The sequence below is a fragment of the Delphinus delphis genome, chromosome 12, assembly GCF_949987515.2.
Source record: "Delphinus delphis chromosome 12, mDelDel1.2, whole genome shotgun sequence".
Lineage (NCBI taxonomy): Eukaryota > Metazoa > Chordata > Mammalia > Artiodactyla > Delphinidae > Delphinus > Delphinus delphis.
The window spans coordinates 53,366,722-53,389,794 of NC_082694.2; the positions used below are offsets into that span (position 1 = coordinate 53,366,722).

General features: G+C 36.7%; 1 protein-coding gene and 1 pseudogene across 2 annotated transcripts in view; one reads left to right on the plus strand and one right to left on the minus strand.

Annotated features, from left to right (window-relative positions):
• Positions 1-23,073, plus strand: part of SRBD1 (S1 RNA binding domain 1) — a 231,216-nt gene that overhangs the window by 98,722 nt on the left and 109,421 nt on the right. The gene's annotated exons all lie outside the window — the stretch shown is intronic.
• LOC132435448 (peptidyl-prolyl cis-trans isomerase FKBP1A pseudogene) lies at positions 14,008-14,262 on the minus strand (annotated as a pseudogene).

Consider the following 23,073-nt stretch of genomic DNA (forward strand, 5'->3'; position numbering starts at 1 on the left):
AGCTGTCTGACTTTGGACAAGTTTCTTAATCTCTCTGAGCTTCAGGTTTCTACTTAGTAAAATGAGAATAATACCTGCCTCTCAGGATTATGATGTTTAATGAGGTCTGTACTGTGCTGAATATAATAAATAGCTCAAAATAGTGGTTAAGAATATGAGCTCTTGAGTCAGGACTACCTGTGCTCATATTGTAACTCTGCCCTTACCAGTTGCATAACCTTCAGCACATTAGCTAACCTCTCTGTACCTAGGTTTCCTCAGTTGTTATATGGGATGATAACAGGGTGGTTGTGAAGATCAAAGACATTAATATGTATGCAGCACAGCAGTGTCTGACCCTGTAAATTCTAACACTCATTATATTATTATTTTATTATGACTAATAATGTCTTCTTTCATTCTGAAGGGGTTTTACACTTTGTGTCCAGTAGGATAAAATTTCATCTACTCTCTTGTTCCCAGATTCTCACTGAATTTATTGTTCTTGAGCTTGAAGCACTATTAGTTTCCACGTGTCACATTGTTTAGTGATATGTTTTCTCATGAGATTGAGAAATTCCTTTTAAAATTAAAGAGTGACATACAGTGATTAAAGGACTGAATAAGGATATTTGATAAAAAATATGGTTTGTCATAGCTGTTCATAATCTAAGACAGACTTAGAGTTTTGGTTGAAAATGCCCTGAAAATTGTTTGTGCTATAAAATTTGAAGTTATAAGAAAGTTGTTTATATAAGGTATAAGTGATTAATAATTTTTAAAGCAGTTTAAATGAGAATTTGAACACTTCAAAAGGCATTTGTTCCAGAGAGCCTATGATAAAAATAAATATTTTCTCTGGAAAACCAGAGTCAGACTCTTCATTGATTTTGATAATGATGGAGCCTGAAGGTGTCAGATAGTCCCAACACCCTCCCTCCCCCATTCCATTTTATTCTTGCCGAGAAGGGTCCAGAAGTATGACGTGTATGTGTTTTCATTTCAGTCATGGATTGTGTAAGCATGTGAGAAAATTATTTTGCTACCTAATTTTACCTTGAAAGTTAGCTAAACTAAGTCATAATTAAATTGTCTGTGTTGGGATGTGTTTTTGAATGGTGTTTTTGCACTTTCGGAAATAACGTGTGGCAGTAAAGTAATCATTTTTCCTTTTCTTCCATAGGTGAGTTGCCTAAATTTTATTTCTCATATTTATTTTTGTTGAGATTCATACCCATTAACTTGTGAAGTTATATTTGTATTATTTAGTACTGCTGGTTATCCTGCCTGCTACCTCTCCACAATAAATTATCCTGGCTTCTGTGCTTTTATCAGTAGGTCACTGACTCATAGAATGTGATTTCATAAACTGGGAATTTGTGAAGAATTAAGTTACAGGAATTAAAACTCTTAGTAAGAATTTAAAATAGTTTATTTTTCGTAAAGAAAAAAAATGGGGCGGGGGGGAGTTACTCCCCTCAAAACTCAGGAACCGGGCTTCCCTGGAGGCGCAGTGGTTAAGAATCCGCCTGCCAATGTAGGGGACACGGGTTTGAGCCCTGGTCCGGGAAGATCCCGCATGCGGTGGAGCAATTAAGCCCGTGCGCCACAACTACTGAGCCTGCGCTCTAGAGCCCGCGTGCCACAACTACTGAGCCCGTGTGCCACAACTGCTGAAGCACATGCGCCTAGAGCCTGTGCTCCGCAGCAAGAGAGGCCACTGCAGTGAGAGGCACGCGCACCGCCAGCGAAGCATAGCCCCTGCTCGCTGCAGCTGGAGAAAGCCCGCGCACAGCAACAAAGACCCAATGCAGCCAAAAATAAATAAATAAAATTAAAACGAAACAAAACAGAAAAACAACTCAGGAACCTTGCCTTCAAATATTGACTTTAGGAGTTTTACTTGGGAAAACTATTTTTACTTTATAGTAAATCACTTTGTGTTGTATTACGTATTTCTAACTTAAATCATGATGTACTTTTCGTAGAGTTGAATAAAAGAAGATTTTTTGTGTGTGTGTGCTGCGTGGCATGTGGGATCTTAGTTCCCCAACCAGAGTTCGAACCCATGGCCCCTGCAGTGGAAGTGGGGAATCTCCACCATGGGACCGCCAGGGAGGTCCCAAAGTAGATTTTAATAAGTTCTTTGATTCAGAATTCTTTGTAATAATGTCCCATGTATTTACTACTGCTTATCAAGTGCCATTACACCTCTTCTTATTTAGCTCTCATAGTAAACCCCTGGTTGTATTATTCACATTTTACAGGTTTGGAACCTGAATTGCAGGTTGATACGAATGAAAGAATTAGTGGAATGGGGACTCAAGTCCAGGTTACCTGATCTTAAATCTCATGCTATTTCCAGCACACGTGCTTTGCACCTCTCTGTTGTTTAAATATGGTGTTTCCAGAAAGTTTGGCTTAAGGAAATAAGCTTGCCTATTTTTAACATTCTTAATTTTACCTTTTACCTTTGATCGTTCATTTGGAGATGGTGGAGAAAATAGCAAAAAACATCTTAACGAAACTGAGTTTATATTCAGATTAATCCATTTTCATCTGTTTCTTAGCATTAAGGAATTTTCCTAAGTCATACATGATGTAGTATTGGAGGTAGAATACCCTCAAAGATCTAGTCTAACAGCCCGTGTTCCAGAAGGGACTTGAGGCTGCGTGATCAAGCCAGCCAGATTTTGTTCTTTGTGGGCCCTAAAACTCTTAGATAGTTTTGTAAAGGTAGTGAAACGCAACACCTCTTTTGAATTTTCCACCTTCTTCAACTTTTAAATGTTTTCAAATTCAGCATGAACTAAATTTGTCTCAATGCTAAGTTGAAACTAATTAACTACTTTATTAACTGGTAAGGTTTTTTTTAAAGGGAGCATTCTGGAGGAGTAGAACTCTCTGGGGTTAAGCCGCCCTTGTTATGTAACTAGACTGCAGACTAGTCATATGTTCTCATCAGCACCCAGATGAGCCTGAAATCTCAGCAGGTGACAGGAAATAATCACTTAGGGATTCCCTTTGGCCTAACATAGTTTTATATGTTGAAGAAAGTGGAGTAAGAAAGAGAAGATCTCTCCACCACTTCTACTATGCTATCCTGGGGGTGTGACCTTGCTGGAGCAATGGGTTAAATGTTATAGAATAATAGTGGCATGAACAGGAAGGAAAGAGTTTGAAGGTGGAAACTGATTTCTTGGATTTGTAGGGGAGGAAAAACTCTTCCTTGACTCTCTTGAGCTCCCTGGCTGGACCTGAAAATTAAACTAACAAAGACAAATTAGCAGAGAAAAGCATACAAATTTATTTAATTATGTTTTACATGGCACAGGAGCCTTTATAAGGAAGTGAAGATCCAAAGAAACGGTTAAGCCTGAGTGTTTTTATTCTAGGTTTGTTGAAGAGTAGAAAGTTGTGGGAAATCATGATAGGAGACATAAAGGATATGAGCTAAGGGTAGTAAACTGGGGGAAACAGCAAGCTTGTGCTTTCGGATTCCTCTCAGTATCGCCCCATCTTTGGAGATAAGGGTGCTCCTTTCCTCCAAATATAAGGAGGACACCTCTCACATGAGAATCTTACGACCTGCTTCAGGGTAGAAAGGGAAGCGAATCCTTCCTATACTTGCCATTTCTCAGATTCCTTCAGCTTAAAATAATTATTCTGTCAAAGTGGCATATTTTGGGGTGACATATCCTGATTCCCTTTACTTTCTGATTTTGCTTCCTGTTAGCTGAGGAGTGTACTCCAAGGGTAATTTGTGAGTGGTTATTGTATTCTTGCTTGGTCCTTCTCAGAATGACGTTTTTAACTCTTCCCAGTTTCCTTGGGAACATAAACTAGATGTACATTAAGGGGATAGACCTATCTTTCCTCTAACAGTAGAACATAGAGGTCCATGTTTCCATGATTAACATAGGTGTGGTACAGGCTTAAAGAAAAGTATTATTCACTATGCGAATTCTAAACACAAAATCACAAGTTAAAAGCTCGTAATTGAAAGGATGATCAGTTGCTTTACCGGTGTTCTTTGTACTGTAAAAAGTTCGTTTTGTAGTTCCTGAGTTCATGAGCTCTCTTGTTGCTTTTAAAATGCAGTTAAAATGGAATTTGACTTAGGAAAATTCAGGTTAAGAAAAGATTTTAATAAGTCCACCTACACATGAAGCAGAATCATGGTTTTTTTGTTCAAAGCCCCAATTGGTTGTCATTTGGAAATAGTAAAGACTTAGATATGTGCTCTTGGTATAAATGCCTGAATTTGGTGTGCCAGAAAATTATATTATTCTTTGAAATTTAAAAGTTTCTCCTCAACGGATAAGTATAATTTAGTTTGTTGACAATATTATTCTTTATAGATTCAGGTTTTCTTTACATTGGGTTAAGGGATGGGCATTCTTCCTGAATAGACAAGACTGAAAGTTTCTAAGTCCAGAATTGTGGTTAGCAATAAGGATCTGGAAATTAAATATACTCAGGTCATGCAAATGTATGTAAACTAAGGAAATATAGTCTATAGGCAGCGAACTTGGGGAAATGAGAGTCAGTTACATGAAAAGTTTCTTTTCCTTTCTTTAAATAGCTTTCAGGTTTAGAGGCATACTTAGGAAAATGTTTTAACCATGAAAACTGCTTTGTTCAAGACTTAGGTCTTGACAAAAGCATGCGGGTCTGCGTATTACTTTGCTTAAGAGATGGTTGGTAGTGATGGGGGAGGAGAGAAAGGATTCAAATGTATTTCAGCAGCTTTGCAGGATAGGGCAAAGCCAAGAAAATAGCCATGCTGTGTGTCTTAAAGGGCCCTAGTGTGGGTATTTCACCTTGAAAGGGGATTAGCATTGGAAGTCTGTGATCATGTCAGACATTTGAAATTGAAGGTGGCTGTTGAAAATAATTCTTAATATAACTGGATTCTAGCAGTCTTGTTGGTGATGAAGTAAGTGGAGGGAACAGGAAATGATCTGTTTGGCATCGCTTGAGCCACAAAGCCAAGAAACTTAGTGTTTGGGAATGGAGACTTTAAAGGGCAACAATATTGGGAAATGTTTGATAATTCAAATCAAAGAGGCTTTTTGTGAAAAGTGCAAAAGGACTGTATACGTGGGAATATATACATATCATTGAATTTTTGCTTTTAATGTCCCTTGCCACAGTTACAATTGAACCTTTTGATTACTTCAGTAGCCACAGGTCATATAATGATTTTTGCCAAACTGTAAGCCTAGGCAACTTAAGTACATGTCTCATGTAAACAGTCTTATTCTGTGAGTTTGTCTTGTTGCTTGTATTTCTGTCCTTTGAAATCAAGTTTTAGAACCTTTGGGGGGAAGTTCATGGACAACCAGTAGCTCTTTCTAGTACATGGACATGGCTCACATTTCTGTGGGTAGATTACAAATGTTGCACTATATAAATTCATCTGGACTATCAGGTAAAAAAAAAATACAGTATGATTTGGCTGCCAAAGAACATCTATTACCTCTGCACAGTTGTGCTGCTAACAAATGAACACTTCAACAAGGCAGCCTCTGAGAGATAGGCAGCTTTTGGTAAAAAACCAAGTGAACAGGAAATGTTTTTCTTGGAGGATTTTAATAGAGAATATTAAATGATTTGTGGTGGATTTTATTTTCCTGAAGCACCTTCTACAACCCGAAATTCAGTCATATATTGTGCTAAGGGATGGGTGCACTGACCTTGTCAAAAAAGTAAGCAAGAATTTCATTTGACTTTGTTTTGTTAGTTCACAATACTCATGTATATCTGGATCTCTAACCTTGGCTTTTTATTACCTCTGTAATCCTAGGCAGTCATTCACTGTGAAAACACTCGTGTTTCTCTTTTTTCTTTGTATTTGTTCATTTGAAAAGCCTTTCAAAAGGAATTGCAGCCTGCATGTGATTATAGCTATCAGTAGCACTTAAACTAACTGCTGAGATGAAACTTTTCTTTGGGGGCCCTGCTAATTTCAGATATCAATAGAAAAAGAAAAATCTTCCCCATTAAAACACCCGACTTTACTAATTGGTAGCTGCTCTTTGGGTTGAGCTAGATTCCTCAGGGACGGCATTTGATAGACTAATTTTTGACATTTTAATTTGACAAGAAACAATTCAGGGAAACAACTTAGGCATGTGCCTAAAGTCTTCTCTTGCTATGATTGTGATACTCAGTGCAGGGAATGCTTTTGAACGTCTGCAACACTTTGTAAACCCTGTGATCCATTTAATATGATAGCTCAAGCTCCTTGGCAGGTGTTTTCATAGGAGCTTCACCTAAAATACTCCTACATGGTTGAAAGAATTTTTTCTGTAGATGTTAGGATGTGGGGCTAATGCAGTAAATACTAATCTTTGTGACAAAAACAGTATTCCATAAGGACAATAAATTCAGGTATAAAATGTGAAAACTTTTTGGCCTCTTTTCTTTAATTATGTTATAATCTACATCTTTCTAACTCAGAAGTATTATTTGCTTTAAAAATTTTCCCTATGGCATTTGAAAATGGTGGAAGAGACTAATTTCAGTACAAGTTATTTGGTGTGTATCTCTTTCTATATAACGGAAAATTTACATTTTTAAATAGAGAAGTTAAAGCTTGAAGAAAATATAGAGTGCATACACAATACATAAGCATGCATGCTAATTTATTTCTGAAAAACTGTCTTAGATACCTGCGTTTCTCCAAGTATTTTGGAGAATATTTAAGGGCCAAGTTGAAACCGAAGCATGTGTTTGAAAAATATCTGCTGACAGAAGCCTGGTTTCTATGCCTGAGAAATAGGTGAAAGAACAGAAAAGAGTGCTTTTTAGTTTCTTCTTTGTGTGTGTGTTTCTAATATGTGAGGTTTTGTTTTTTAACCAGTAGATAAGGTTGGAAATGGATACTCTCAAACTTGCTCATGATGGTAGTGATTTATTCCAGGTGAGGAAAATGCATTCATTTCACTACCAGTGTATCCCCCTGCGATTGGGGTGGGTGGATGATTCAGAGAAGTAGACTGCTTAGGGTTGATTGGTTATGTTCTGTTACTTCTTTACAAGTCATTATTACTTTGTATCCTACATAATTTAGTGAAAAAAAAAGTTTTAATAGATTTGCCAGTCATATATGTGTATGTGTGCACTTGCTCACTCTCTCTTTCCTGAAAACATTTATCTGTTTCCCTTCCCTTCCCTTGCCTTCCCCGCCTCCCTTTCTCTCTTCTTTTTTTCCCCCCTCCCATTTAAATAAGGGGAAAAGAAGGAAAACATCTTTCATAGCATTGTTAAGAATGCCTATGACTATAAATGATTTGTTTTGTTTCATGAAGACTTAGGATTTAAATCACTTTTATATCCATTTTTAGTAAAATCACTTATGACATCTAGCAATTCACTGTTTATAATTTCTCATAAAGAAACACCACTATTCAGTTTTCCTCTAGGAGTAAAAAGTCAATGTTACATTAACACATGTACACTGGAGTTTGTATTCTAACATCTTTTTGTTTTTGTTTTTTTTAACTTTCAGATGAAAATGATGTTGGAATATGACACCAGTTGTGTGATGTGAAACATTAATATTACTTTAGAGATTGTAACTTTACTTGTAATTGTCCTAAGTTTGAGTTACTACACTAGAAATTAACAGGAAAAATTCACTGGAGCCCTTTGATATAAAATGTATTTTCAGAAAAACATCAAATCATTTAAAATTTACTTTGGAATGGAGACTTCATACTTAAAACAAACTTAGGGGAAATGAAATAATTTAAAAAGTTCTTTCAGCCATTGCTCACAGTTACTGTTGGATGTGATTGCCAGCACTGGGGAATCAGGAAGTCTGTAGTTTAAATTCTTCAGGATCAGATTATATCGCAGATTTTCTTTACACATGGTGTTAAGTACATATTAAGTGACTGCTATAACTTTCTTTTCCTTTCTTACCTTTGGGAATCTCAAGAACACAGCTTTAGCTTTCTTCTTATTTGTGTTATCTTTATATTTGTTTTTAATTTTCAAGAGTTTATACCTTCAAGCTACAGCATGACTAAGTATCCAAACAAACTTCTAACTTTCTTTAGTATATTGTGTTTTAAAAATTGTATAAATATCTACTGGCCAGGTTTTAAGAATTTGGGGCAGGAAACTTTATGAAGGGATAGGGGAGATGGCATTACTTTTAGGTAAGATTAGACCAGGAGATGATGTTTTTTCATTTGTTAGTTTTGGGATCTTTTCCCCCCCTGCTTCTGATTTCATCTTAGCATTGTTGAGATAAAATACATTTGCCCAAAATAAGGCCCAACAATTAAGATTTAAAATTGCCAGGGATACCAAAAGAGATATTAAAAGATTTTAAGTTTTAGAGAATGTTCAGTGACTTTTAATAAGCATAGGCTTAATTAAAGAGGTTGCGGTGAATGTCATTAACCAACTAACATTTAAGTGCCCTAGCTTGTACTCTTGCTTTTTTGTGGAATGAAAAAAAGTGATGACTTAGTATGACTCTTTACAATGACATTGAAAATTATGAGCTATCTGTTTCTGGCTTGTCCTAGTTCTGCTTTTATTTCATTTGAAATGTATACTAAATCTGATGCCAGCACAAAGCTTGTCCATTTCATGTGTCTGTTTATCATTTGCATGATTTTGAGCAATAAACATTCCTTGACAACAGCATCACACTTTGTTTTTACCAACACTCATCTTTACTCCAAACATGAACACAAATTGGTTTTTATCCATGTTAATGAAAAAAACAAATTCTTCTATTTCAATGAGTAAAACAGAAAAGCATGAGATGCTGGGAAGTCTGGAATCAATTAAGTTAGCAAAGTGTGTAGGAAAAAGACAGCAGACATGGAAAATGATCACATCAAAATGACTTGTTTTATAGAAATAGAAACTTGCAGACTAAATGGTGAATAAGAAATTAATTTAGGAAATTTCTGTTTATTTAATACTTTAATTTTATTTAATACATTTGATTTTCAAACTGTAGAATATGTATGTGAGAATACTCTTAGTCCTTATCTGAATGTGGGTCTGTGTTAATTAGTATTTACTTTGATCCTTTCTGTGCCGTATATGTTAACTGGCCTTAGAATAAGATCGGAAAATACAAAGATGAGAAATTACTTGAACCAATTGCACAGAGTTGAAGAACAGTACCTTCTAGGTGCTTAGAAGGCAAGACAAGACAATGCAGACTCCAGTGAATTGTTTTAGTTTGAAAATATGCACAATTGTGTGGCAAATTAATACATTTCAGTGGTGTAGCCACAGGGAGTAAAATGTTAAGGAAGAATCCGATTTCTTTGTGCAATAATTGGAAGATCATGCTTGTTCTGGATGCTTCCAAATGTCCTCATTTTGACACTTTTATTTTAAAATACTGTTAACTTCAAGGAAGTCCTGGCTCTTGTTTGTGCTTTGTCTTTTGAGGTATGAGAGGAAATCAGGTGTTTTGAGGTATCAATCCTTGGCCCAGGGATCCTTTGTATATTCCAATAGAGTATAAAAACCTAAATGATATTGAATATTCTTTTCCATGGATGGTTATATCATTAACTATGTACTGTTCATCTGAATGAATCCTAATTTGTTTAGTTTCTGATGTATCTAACCAGATGACTTGACAATGAATGCTCCTCCCTAAAACATAACTTGTTCTTATGCTTCTTTGACATCTCCTGCTTTGAGTTTTCCTCAGAAACCATTACATTTTCATAGACTCAGATCTGAGGAGAAATAAAGTAGACCATCATGCCAATTACGTTAACCTCTGGGAACAAAAGTGCTTATTGATTGACCTTCACAAACAACTTTCAAAAAGCTCCAAAGCTGGGCTTCCCTGGTGGCACAGTGGTTGAGAGTCCGCCTGCCGATGCGGGGGACATGGGTTCGTGCCCCGGTCTGGGAAGATCCCACATGCCGCGGAGCGGCTGGGCCCGTGAGCCATGGCCGCTGAGCCTGCGTGTCCAGAGCCTGTGCTCTGCAACGGGAGAGGCCAGAACAGTGAGAGGCCCGCGTACTGCAAAAATAAATAAATAAATAAAATAAAATAAAATAAAAAGCTCCAAAGCTTTCTAATTATTGGGTAAACCTGTGAAAAGATGATTGGGAGGCGAGAAGTGGGCAGAGTGTAGGCATCTAAGTAGAAAGAAGCCTGGCCTAACAGTACAGAGACCAGTTTTTCCTTTTTGAGTCTTAGTTTCAGATGATCTTGATTTAATTTTATTTACCTCTTTGGTTCTTTCTAACCCCACAGGTAAAATGAACAGGGTACTTATGATCCTGACTTCCTTATAGGAGTTAAAACACTTTTAGAAAACTATAGATATTATGGGAGTGCAGAAGATTCATATTATTTACTTCAGATTAACTGAAAATGACCTTGAGGAAATAATACTCACTTGTAGACTAAGCAAAGAATTCTATGGCAATTTTTCATCTCTGCATTGAGCCAGTTTGACCAAATTATCAGACAGGATATGGACAGGTGCCACTGCACTCAGCTATTTTCCCTTTTGTGAGAGCTCTGAGTTGAATGTTTCTCTGGGCAGCTTTGCAAATGTTTCTCACTGCAGCTTTTTCTGAGAGTGGCATCTGGCAGTAGATTGATTTAACCAAGTCTGAGGTTTGCTCTTTTCAGAATGTGCTCTCTAGGCAGCTTCTATGTGGCTCTGACATGACCACATACTGCTGCTGCTTTTCCTGCCTTCCAGCACCACATGTGAGGCTAAGGCATTCTGACACCTGCCATTTGGAAACTTTACTTGCTGAAAAATGTCAAGATTTTCAGACAAGATGAAGACAGATATAACTGATCATTCTTCCCTTTCTCAGGAATAGGCTGAGGGCATTTGTTCATAAATGGATGAATTGCTGAAGTGGTATAGTTCTGTTACTTTGGAGAGAGGCACACCGATTTTGTACAGAAGAGTCAAAGGTGTTTGTTTATGTGTTCTTATTCACTTTTGTACCTATTTGGCATGATACTAATTTGCTGTTAGTATAAGCAGAGGTTTTAGTGATTACTTTTTTGGATTTTATGGGATAAATGGTAAGAGCTGGGGTCAGGGGGTGCAGTTCTCCTTGCACCTTATTGTTATCAAGAACCTCACTAGGAAATTGCAGATTTTGGAGGATGGACTTCTGTTATGATCATATTGTCATACAGATACACACACTGATGACTGTCAAATTTTAAATGACCAGGAGTAAGACCTCCTGCTTGAGGTCCTTGCTGCTGCTGCTTCCTTTTTTTTTTCATTGAGCCTTAGTGTTCTAAGACCAGAGGACTGATTGCTAAATAAGGACAGGAAAAGTAGTGTAACCTGCTGAGTTTGTTCCACCTAGTAACTGGTATCTAACTGGTTGAAGAAGGGACTTGAACATGTCATAAAATGAAGGCTTAAAAACCTATTAACATTATTTTGCTTATTCCTACCTTTCAATCTTATGGATAAATTATAATTGGCTGTATGCTGTTGAGTAAACTCTTTCCTTTATTTCTTACATCTTGATCTTTATCTTGGATCTCAGGGCCAGTAACATCACAGAGATGATGATAGCTTAATTTTGTGTAATTTGGGAAAGATGTTCCAATAACTTTAGTTATTTTGAATTGCAAAAAATGTAAAAAGGTTGGATGAGATGCCCTGTAAGTTTTATTAGGAGCCAGACCATGTTGAGAGACTGTGGATCACTTGGGAAACTGTATTCTCTGACATCTCTTTGGACAACTTCTTAAGTGGCTTTGAGCGGCTCAGTGAAAAAAGGAGAATGAGTTTTGGCCAGCAGGCTTCTTCCTTGTATTGTAATTTATAAAGACTAGTAGAATAATAAAATCCATCTCCAGCAACTGAAAGGCAATGAGGACTAACGGCTTTTATGAGCAGGGTCCATGAATTAGAACATAAATATTTGAAAACATTTCATAGCAGAAGCATGGGAATTCTTCAGTATACAAAACTTCTTGCTTTGGGTCCTAGGTTGACTTGAATTATATAAAGAAGGATTGTTGTTGCAAATTTAAATGGGTTTTCTTTATCTTTTAACTGGATCCTTCTTATCATTATAGTTTGTCCATAAAATCACAAAATCTGTATCTTAGGTCATGGTTATAGAAATAGTGTGTTCATATAAGCTTCTTTTTCTTATGATTTGTTTTGTTATGATTTGTGGACATGGATAATCATCAAGAGGTAAACGTGTAGTAATTTGGGTTTCACCCTGGAAATGAATCATCTTAATATTGCTTATACCTGAATCAAACATATCCTATATTTTCCTGAAGTATGTTTTATACATTTGCAAGTTATGGTCCTAGACAAGATTTGAATTTTAGCTGCCATCTTTGGCTCCTCTTCACTTAAGGTACAGTGAATTTTCAACAAAGAAAGGGCTGTACTGGTATATGAATTGTTTTAAAATGCCCTGACGTGAAGACTAATAAAAATATCAAAATAAATCAAATGTATCTTTCAGGTAATATGCTCTTTTTCTATAATATCTTCTATGGTGCACCATTTATCTTTATTCCCATTAGTTTGTAAGGTGGACATATTTCTTATATTCTTAAGAATGGTGTCAAAAGCCATGGACTGACCAATGCTTCTGAAAACGCTGACATGGGTCCATGTTCTTTAATGCCAGCATGCCATCCAGCATTCCCAGGTAGGCCCACCTGCAGCTGAATTTATTCATTCCATAATGTATTAAAGCCAGTAAGCTGCAAGTTCTCTTTTCCCTTTCTCATAAAAAGAATAAGTATGTTTAGGATGGTAGTTCTGATAGGCTTTGCTAAAACAAAACAAAACAAAACAGAAAAGCAGATACTATGCATGACATTTACATATTGCTTATTGCAGATGGAAACCACTAAGCTTTCACATTTTTCAAGGGTTTACTATTTCTTTTGAATTTTTGAGGCATTTTTGTTGTTGTTGAGAAAAGCCGGCATAAAGCACTTGTATTGCAATAATAAAACTTGAAACTCATATGTAGTGTGGAGGTAAGGGAGTAGGCAGCAGTTTCTCTCACCACATCACTACACAGGACAGCAGAGGGGTGAGAGGGAGAAGCCAGGAAACTCTGAGATCAGCAGGGGGAGCTGAGCATCAAAAAACAGGAGATGCTGAAGCTGTGATGACCAGCATCATTTTCTTAAGACAACACTCAGGGATTTGTCATGATGGCTGGGCTTTCATGGGTGTGAAGTGTCTACAAACAGCGCCTTCAATTTAACTTTTGATTAAAGTCCTTAAAATTTAGGAAGTGGAGCTTGGATAGCTATGAGATTACGAAAGTCCTGAATATCCATTAGAAAAACCACAGGATGGAAAGAAAAAAAAAAGCCAGGCCATGAAGAAGGCTTCAGAGGTCCCTGCTAGCCCAGGGACAGACCCTGTAGTGTCCAACATCTCAGTGAAAAGGATATGCTTTCAAAAGGCAGAGGGTTAAGGGGAGGGGAGGGTGGGGCAGTGGAGGCCACTTTAGTTTGGGGTCGGGCTTTTCATTCAACCCGAGGATGTCTCTCAACTTGGAGAATAATTCGGTCCTCAAGAGCGCCTCAAATCAGCTATGGCTCTGCAGCACAGCAGCAAGAATGTTTAATAGATATATATAATAGATAAAACTTTGATCCAAAATAAAATAAAATAAAGATTCTTGCACCCCACACACCAGTTCCTATTCTGAAGTCAACCCATTTCTTGTGCTGTTAACACTTGACTAGTACTTAACTGGAAACCTAGATCCAAAGGACTGAAACTCAGTCTTCACCCCAAAATGAAAACAAACTAAAATGAGTAACTCGAGGTTTATGTAATGTAGTTCAGCTCAACATACATACCAGGAGAAAGGGGAAGAGCAAAGCTGGTGACGGGACACATTCAGCCAAGGAAGGTGCTTATACAAAGAGTGTAGTGGAATTTCAGGAAAAGCTCCATATGGACTCGCTGTGCACATCTGGAGGCGCCAGATCCTTCCATGGCACATCCAAGAACGGGGAGCTCAGGGAGGAGGCCGTTCCTGTCATTCCAGTTTTAGAAGCTCCACGTCAAAGATGAGAGTGGCATTTGGTGGGATGATGCCTGGGTGCCCAGAGGCAGTGTAGGCATAGTCTGGGGAGACAGTTAGTTTGGCTCTCTGACTCACGCTCATCTGGGCAACTCTTTCTTCCCAGCCTCAGATCACCTCCTTCTTGCCCAGCACAAACTTAAAGGGCTTGTTTCTGTCCCTAGAGGAATCGAATTTCTTTCCATCTTCAAGCATCCTGGTGTAGTGCACCACGCAGGTCTGGCCGTGCTTGGGGAAGGTGTGCCCGTCTCCGGGGAGATGGTCTCCTCCCTCCACTGCCATGGCGGAGGAGGCGGCGGACGCTGGGCAGCGGGCGGGCGGTGCGACGTGTGGAGTGGACGGAGAGTGGGCCTGGCGGCGGCGCCGCCCCTCTATCTTATCCAGTTGCTCAACGGCGCCGCACGCACGCACCACCGCATGCCCCACCTGAGGCTTTAGAACACTGGCTCTCAAAGTGTAGTCCTAGACTTCATCAGTATTTAAAACTTTTATGTTTCAAAAGACCATTAGGAAAATGACAAACCAAAAATTTGGAGAAAATATTTGCAAATCATGTATCTGATGCAGGACTTGTATTTATACATAAAAACACTTATAAGTCAATAATAAGGAGACAAGCCAAATAAAAATGGGCAAAGATTTGAACAGATATTCTACTAAAGAAGATTGGGAAAGGCCAACAAAGACATTGAGTAAGTGTTCACATCATCAATGATTTAAAAATGTAAAATAAGCTAGAAGTAGATACCACTTCATAACCACTAGAATAGTTGTCAAAAAGGCAACAGCAAGTATTGTCAAGGAAATGAACAAACTGGAGCCCTTATTCATTGTACTTAGGCAGTTTCTTAAAAAATTAGACATGAATTTACAACCCAGCATTTCCACTCCTGGGAATATATCCAAGAGAAATGAAACATAAGTCTACACAAATATTTGTAAATGAATGTTTATAGCAGCATTATTCATAATACCAGAGAACTTGGACCAACCCCAAATTCTATCAACTGGTGAATGGATAAACAAAATGTGGTATTTCTAGAACAGTGGAATACTATTCAGCAATAAAAAAGAAGTACTGATACTATAGCATGAATGAATCTCAAAAACATTATGCTAAGTGAAGAAGCCAGACAGAAAAGACCACATATTTTATGATTCCATTTATATGGTATGTCCAGGCAGGTGAATGTATAGAGACAAAAAGTAAACTAGTGGATACCTAGGATTGGAGATGGGAATGAGGACTGCAAATGGGCGCAAAGGATCTTTCTGGATGGAAATGTTCTGAAGTTGGATTTTGGTGATGATTGTACAGCATTTGCTAGAAGTCATTGAATTGTATACTTAAGATGGGTGAACTTTATGAAATGTAAGTTATACCTTAATAAGACTTTAAAACCTATATGGTCCCAGCAACATCAGCATCACCAGTGAACTGGTTAGAAATGCAAATTCTCAGTGCCAGTGAAGCAGAAGCTCTGGGGGTGGAGCCTGGCAATGTGTGTTTTAACAACCTCCAGCAGATTCAGATGTAGGATTAAGTTTGATAACCACTTGAGAATCAAGGAAGGTTAAATGGAGATGTGAGTAGTTTTGGTACAGCTTATGTACATTCAGTCTACCCTGTTACTGTAACTGTAGGAAAGGTTTGAATTAAGGACTGTTGTAGTAGAGTTAAAGAAAATTACAGGGCAGTGGGAGTAAAAATAAACTGGCCTTTCATGTTCTTGATATGACCCTATGAGAAGCTTTATGATTGTGATGTTTGTGTACCACATATATTAGTAAATTCCTGTGTTCTTTTAGACTTGCTGTTACTTAACAAACATAGCATAAACAGGTTCATTTGCCATAACGACAGTGGAAGTTTAGATCCTTGAAAGGAATTATTTCTCCTAAATATTTACACAGTGTAATATAGCAGAGCCAGAAATGTGCAGTGATCCCAAGAAAGTAAAGATCTGACCATAGATAAAGTAGTAAATGGAGCAGCCAGCTGAACTGAACAACTCATTTTCTCCCTCCATCTGTTCAGTGTACTTTTGAAAACCACGATTAGAAAAAGTGGTTGATCTAGAGTCGTCATCTTACATTTGGCCTGTGCTTTCAGAGTTTGTTTGGTTTTTTTTTTCCCCTAGCATTATCTGGGTGGCCAAAAGAAATTCTAAAGTTTGAGGCTGCCCCAGAAAAGAGCCTGATGATTCAAACTGGAGACTGCTGGTTGGTGAATGTGTTAAGTGAAGTTTGTAGATAGGGTCCCTTAAGTGGGCGGTGATGACTTCTACAGAGGTATAAGTTCACGTCAGAGGAAAGTAGAGGTTGGCAGGGTGGGGGGTGGGAGGCAAAAACAAACATCAGACAAGGGAGAAAAAGAGGAGTGAGTAACAGGATGTGAAAACTGATAAAATGTATGTGACTTATTAGTGGAGTCCACTGAGCTTTTTAGCAGTAGCATTTGGAAGAATATTAGGGAATGTAGCACAAACCATTGTTATTTCCAAAACTTTATTCAACTGTAGGTAAAAAGAACTGGGCTGTTAGTTGCTGGCAAAGTGTATCTTGGCTTCTGTCTCTCTCTTTAATTATTTTATTTCTCATTATCTTTTTCCCTTTGCTTCTCTCTTTTTTGTTCTTTCTTAAAACTTTTAATAATTCACATTTTATTATTTAGCACTTATTATTAGCAAAATATTAGATATTATAACCCTCTAAATTAGTAATTCTGATTCTGACTTCTGTTATTGGATGGATAATAAAGGAATAAAATATCTTGCAATAAGTTTCATTCTGAAAAGTCTATGCCGTAGCAGTCTGAATTCCACTTATTTATTAGTGGATAAATTCCTATAGATGTACTTAAGCTTAAAAGAAACATAGGGATAGAAAAGAAAAAAATAAACAAACTTCTCCCTTTGTAAGAAAACTCTCCAGTTCATACTCTTAGATTTATATCTAAATGTAGAGTTGCATTTGAACAAGAATAAACAAACACAGATAATCTGTTATTCTATGAGTAAATACAAGCTGAGTACCTAAAAATTTGACCGTTTTGGAGTTAACTGCAAGAATCAGGAGAAGCATACTTTTTGGTATGTTTGGGGCAGTAGGGATGGCAGGTAGGTTGACATCATGTTCTTTAAATCAGGACATTTCAAAATGTTGATGAAAGCACAAAAATTAGATCAGTATTTCTTCCTTGCCCTGTTAGTTTTTGGGAACTCATTAGTAGCGAACATGGAATGCTTACAGTACTGCTGCAAACAACAGCCTCTTTCACAGTTAGTGTTCCGCTCTTTTTTTTTTAATTAATTTTACTTTTTTGGCTGCGTTGGGTCTTCACCACTGCACGTGGGTCCTCTCCAGCTGCGGCAAGCAGGGGCCACTCCTCCCCGCGGTGTGCACACCTCACATTGCGGTGGCCTCTCCCACTGCGAAGCACAGGCTCCAGGTGCACGGGCTTCAGCAGTTGTGGCTCACGGGCTCCAGAGCGCAGACTCAGCAGCTGTGGTACACATTCTCAGCTGCTCTGGGGCATGTGGGATCCTCCCGGACCAGGGCTCAAACCCGTGTCCTCTGCATTGGCTGGCGGACTCTCAATCACTGCGCCTCCAGGGATGTCCCAGTGTTCTGCTCTTCAAGCCTGCTTTTCGTGTCTTGGTTCAGTGGGGCCCTTGTCCTTGTGCCTAGTCTAACACCACTTAGGCATCAGGCCTTGTGGTTGGTTGCTGCTGTGACTTTTTTCCTTGAGCTCCCTTTAGTGGTACTGTGCAGTACTTGTAACAACTTCATGTTGGACTCAAACATAAATGGGGAAAAAAAAATAAAGGAGGAATTTTTGTTTTTAAAAGGAAAACAGAAGACAGTGAAAGGAAGGGAGAAAGAAAATAAAAGGAATGCTTACCCTGAGAGTGGTGGAGACCGACAATTTCTGCTGGTTCCATTCTTTGTCAGAAACTGCTTCTACCTCAGCAGAGGGACTCAACCTACAAATAGAGAGAAGCTCTCCATCTTTGTCCTTCAGTTTGTTAATTGGCTTTCCCCTTGATGGCATTTGAAGGTACCAGTGATTTTGTCAAATTGAGTGGCCCACTGACAGCAGTAGAAGTGATTTAAGTGTAATATTTTTACACATTGTGGTACATTGTAGCAGCTCAGCATCATTGTGAACATAAACCAGAATCAGATTCTCATGTGGAATGAATACTATTGTTATGTTTATGGCCCAGAAGAGTCGGTAGCTGTTACTTTGAGGAACCCCAAATTCCAAATTACAGTTCTGTTCGGTAGTTGCTAATTTGGGGTTGTCCTTTTTAGGTTTCTTTTGTGGCTAGAAAGTGTTCATCTGATATGCTATGAGACACTGAAGGAAAAGTAGCCAAGGGAATTCTGTATTGTTGAAATACTGCTCAGTGGATGTGATAAGATGTCCATCCCGGGATATACTCACCCTCTGTTTGGTAGACATTTTAAGTTCTCACAGGCTTGTTATGGGTCCTCTGTGTAAATAATTACTGTACCATTGCTAGACTCGTTCTCTTTGGAAAATGCTCATTCTTTGAAAGATAGCTTAGAATTTTTTTTAAAAAACTGTGATAGTTGGAGAATGGCATCTAACTGGTCTTCCACCAGATGGTGCTAGTGTTACATACCTACATGTAAATTTGGTGCCATTGAAATCTTGAGGTGGTGTATTTCTGCTCTTTTTCTTTTTCACCATATTTTGCCTTTAGTGTTTTTTTTTCTCACACACACTACTTTCCTGGTATACAACTGTGTCACCTCACACCTTTTCTGTTGTGGGTAGTGAATTGATTGTGCTGTGGTGTTCATGAAGAATAACTTGGGGGTTGGATGCACAGGCCAAGGACTAAGTACAACTTTAAACTGTATATTATATGTACTTTCTTATAAAATTTTTCATTGTGCATTTGATTTTTATATGACCTGTATGTACAAATCAAGAGTTATTCTTGACCTTTCTTTCATGTTATAAAACAATATCATAAAATATTATTATTTGAGGTTTCCTAGGAGTCATGTTTGGAAGTTATTACTAACAAATGACATATTTACCCACACTTAAGTTCAAAATAACTTTGATAACTTTAAAAGAAAGTTTGATTAAAAAAAAAATGTTGGCTATTATGCAATATTGGATCTCCTGGCCAGGTAAATAATGGTCATTAGAAACTTAAATTTTAAACTTTTTCTTTTTACAAATAAATATTACAGTTATTGCAGAAAAATTTAAAGAAATAAAAATTCTTTTAAAGGAATAACTCATAGTTAAGTACTATTAATATTAACATAAACCTTTTTTTCTTTTGTATATACCTATATTTTAAAAATATCAAAGTTGGTCTCATGTCTTACTTTTATAACCAGCCTTTCCACTTAATACATTACAACAGTAATTTTAAATGACAGTATAGGTTTTCATTAAAGAACTCTTTAATGATAGGCATTTTGGTTTCAGTTTCTTTTGGTCGGAGCTATGCTGTGATGAATAACGCTGTTTAAATTTTTGTGTAAATTAAAATTTCCTTCATATAAATTCTTAAAAATATAATAGCCAGTTCAGAAAGAATGTATATTCTTGTGACTTTTGATCTATATTTTCAAATTACCATCCAAAAGAGTTTTACAGTTTAAATATCTTTAATAGTATAGGATTTTATTTGTTCCCCTGCTTCCTTATCATCACCAGATTACCTTAGTTTTTAATTTATTTTTAATTAAAAAAATTTTTTTTTTGGCTGTGTGCATGGCTTGCGGGATCTTAGTTCCCCAACCAGGGATCGAACTCGTGCCCCCTGCACTGGAAGCGTGGAGTCCTAACCACTGGACTGCCAGGGAATTCCCATGTTAGTTTTTAAAGTGACTAGGTATCGCTCATTTGAGGCTCCCTGAAATGACAATTCATCACTAAATAAAGGAATTTAAAATTGCTTTGATTTTTTTTTTAGAAATAAGTATCCTTTAAACATTAAACCCTAGAGCCCCTTTTATTTATGGTGGTTTGGTTTTTGGCCTTGTCTCCTATCCCCAAAATACAAACAGCTATCCTTTCATACTTCAAAACAGGTTCTCATATGCAAAGCAAAAACTTAAGATCTGTGTTGATTAACTTTTTATAGCATTTTCTGTTACTTGTTGAGAAACTTAGGTCATTTACCTACCCTCTCTTCATATGAATGTTTCTCAGCCTGAAAATTTGGAAAAACTTTTTAGATAAATTATTTTTAAAACTTTACTGAAATGAGCTGTGCATTTAGTATCGGAGCTTTTTAGTACCTATTTTTTTCGGTGGGCAGAAGGAAAAGGAAGCTTCTAGATATTGGTAACACTTAAGCAATTCTAGTATACTTTTATAAAAAATGAGAAATCAGTTTTTATTAGTTTAAGCAAATATATCCTGGCTGATTTTTGATAGCTTACTAAATATTAATTGTGTTTTCATTTAAGTAGGTTAACTTTGAATTGAATTTTCTTGTTAACATAGGAAGCATGCAATTTATTTTAAAATAAGAAAAACAAAAAAGCTATTTTCATATTTGGGAAATAAGAAGAGGGGAGGAGACTCATACAGAGGCTTCAAGCAACCTTGTAAATGAATGTGAAAACTATTAGCCCAATAACTTAAAAAAACCAGCTAGTTTTCCTCTCTCATGAAAAAAATTCTCCCATCTCAATTTGGCAAAAGAAGTTGCCCTTCTTTTACTGTCAGAATGAATAGGCACAGTAAGAAAAGTACTTGCAAGCGCGGTTTTAAAAGATTCATCAACATACAATTTATCTTGGTAGAAGAGACTTATAAACTGTGGAGATATAAATTCTGTGGTTTAAACATATATTTGTGTAAAAAATAAAGTACATTGTATTGATAAATGATCAGATTTATGTAACAGCATTGAATTTTACTTGAGATAACAAAAATTGGCATTTTTAACTTGCAGGGTTTTTGTTAAAATTTTTTAAATGAATTTAAAAGTAAATCCATCTATATTGTGGGCATTTCACTTGTTTTTTAGGTTATGAGTGTGTGGTTTATACGTATATATTTTCAGATTAAAAAGCGTAGAAAGACTCTAGAAAAGTGCTGAATTAGATAAAGTGCTTTAAAAATTATCAATTTAATTCTAAAGAATTAGCACATTAACACATAGATCTGGTAAAACGTTAAGTCCAGTGGTAGCTTCTGAAGTGTACTTTCATATATTTAAAGTTTCATATACGATATGTATCTATTTAGGCGTTTGTCTAAACAAACAATTTGAAAGGGCTTCAAGTACTGTAATAATCTCAAAACCTTTGAGTTCAGTTAGAACTGTGTCAGTTAAATTCCCCCAGAATTATAAATTTTACTCAGAGTCTTGTCTGCTTTATGGCAAAGTAAATAAAATAATCGAATTGCTAAGATTATGAGCCTAATTAGTTTACACCTGAGTGAAATTTGTTTTGTGACATATGATACGTATTAAATGTTAGATATCTGTATTTTGTGCAAAGCTTACTTTTGCTTTCCTCAAAATATACTAGAGATAATTGGAATAATTTTCTAATAGTTTATTGGGAAACTTCCTAATGAACAGAAAGTGCCTTGTGAAATCTAGCATACTTTCTAGTTAATGTCTATCCTTGAACTCTAAATAGGAAAGAAAAAAAGGAAGGGGGGAAAGGCTATAACTTTTGTTCTTAGCAGCTTCTCCTGGAAAGAATCATCACCACTCCCAGCTTGATTTCTTTCACTTGACTCTTGCCACATATACTTCTTAGATCCTTATATGTTTTATATTGAAGTAATCAATGTTGAGCTTTTTCTCTTCATTTAGATTATTTAAGCATTCTGATCTGTGCGTAGTACTGAACAGTTTATTGGACCCATGCTGTCTAGTAACTAAAGCATATGAAATTTACTGCATTTTGTATTGATTTAATATTAATGTTAATCTAAAATCTTTGGGTGCAGCGTGTCACATCTGTTTTGTATTCCTCTGTTTAAAAGAAGTGGCAATTTGGTATTTGGAGGAATATTTATTATCTGAGTGTTTTTCTTTGCAACAGTTTCCCTCAGTCTTTTGAGAATTATAACTTCCAAGAGACAGTGAATCACCCAGCAAATTCTCAGGTACCCAACTGCTGAAGCCCACAGTTAATGGGAACTTTTATTTACCATTTAAGTTCCTTTGCTCAAATAGAGGTAATTTTGGAGGCTTCTGGCAATGCCAGAAAATAAATTTGTGGTAAGATTTTTTAAAATATTCTTTTCTCTGCACTTCACAGATACTCTGGTTTTTTAGAAAAAAATTTGTTAGGCTGAGTGTTCATTTGTGTTTGAAACCAAATTTTACTTGGCTGATGGCTGACTATTCTTATTTATCCTGTTTCATAAAGGGGTTGGTTTTGTGCTTTGTATATAATATGCACCTCTTATTGTATCATGATGATGCTGTTGATGAGGAACAGGATGAGCAGCCTTGCTTTTCAGTTGCAGTGTTCATTTTGCCTATTATGAAATTTGGGTTAGTAGATCTTGGTTGCAAAAGATATAAATCTTCTCGTTGCCCCCAAATAATCTTCTCAAGTCTCTGGTTTATAATTGTTGTCGAAGTTCAATCAAGAGTTCTTCAGAGAACTCTTTGGAGTAGCGAACTAACTGTTTCACATTTTACTTATCAGTGTTGAGTTGTTACAGTGGGGCAATAATGTTAAAAGTTATCTGCTCAACTTATCTAACAATTGAAGTAACTACTGAAGAGCAGAGAATGGGAGAGGTTTCTAAGAGTGGATTAAAAATTAAGCACTAATATGTTTCTGCTTTTGAATTGTGACATCTAGATGGTCACATGGTAGAGAACCAAAGGTATTGTAAATACTTAAAGTAGATGATGCTTCTTTACGTATTATGTCATAAAGAAAGCCTCTAATTTTAAAATGTTTGGTAAACTGTACAAATGTCAACCACTATACAACGGTCATCTGTAAGAGAGTGCTGCCATTGTGGATTGTAAAGTATAT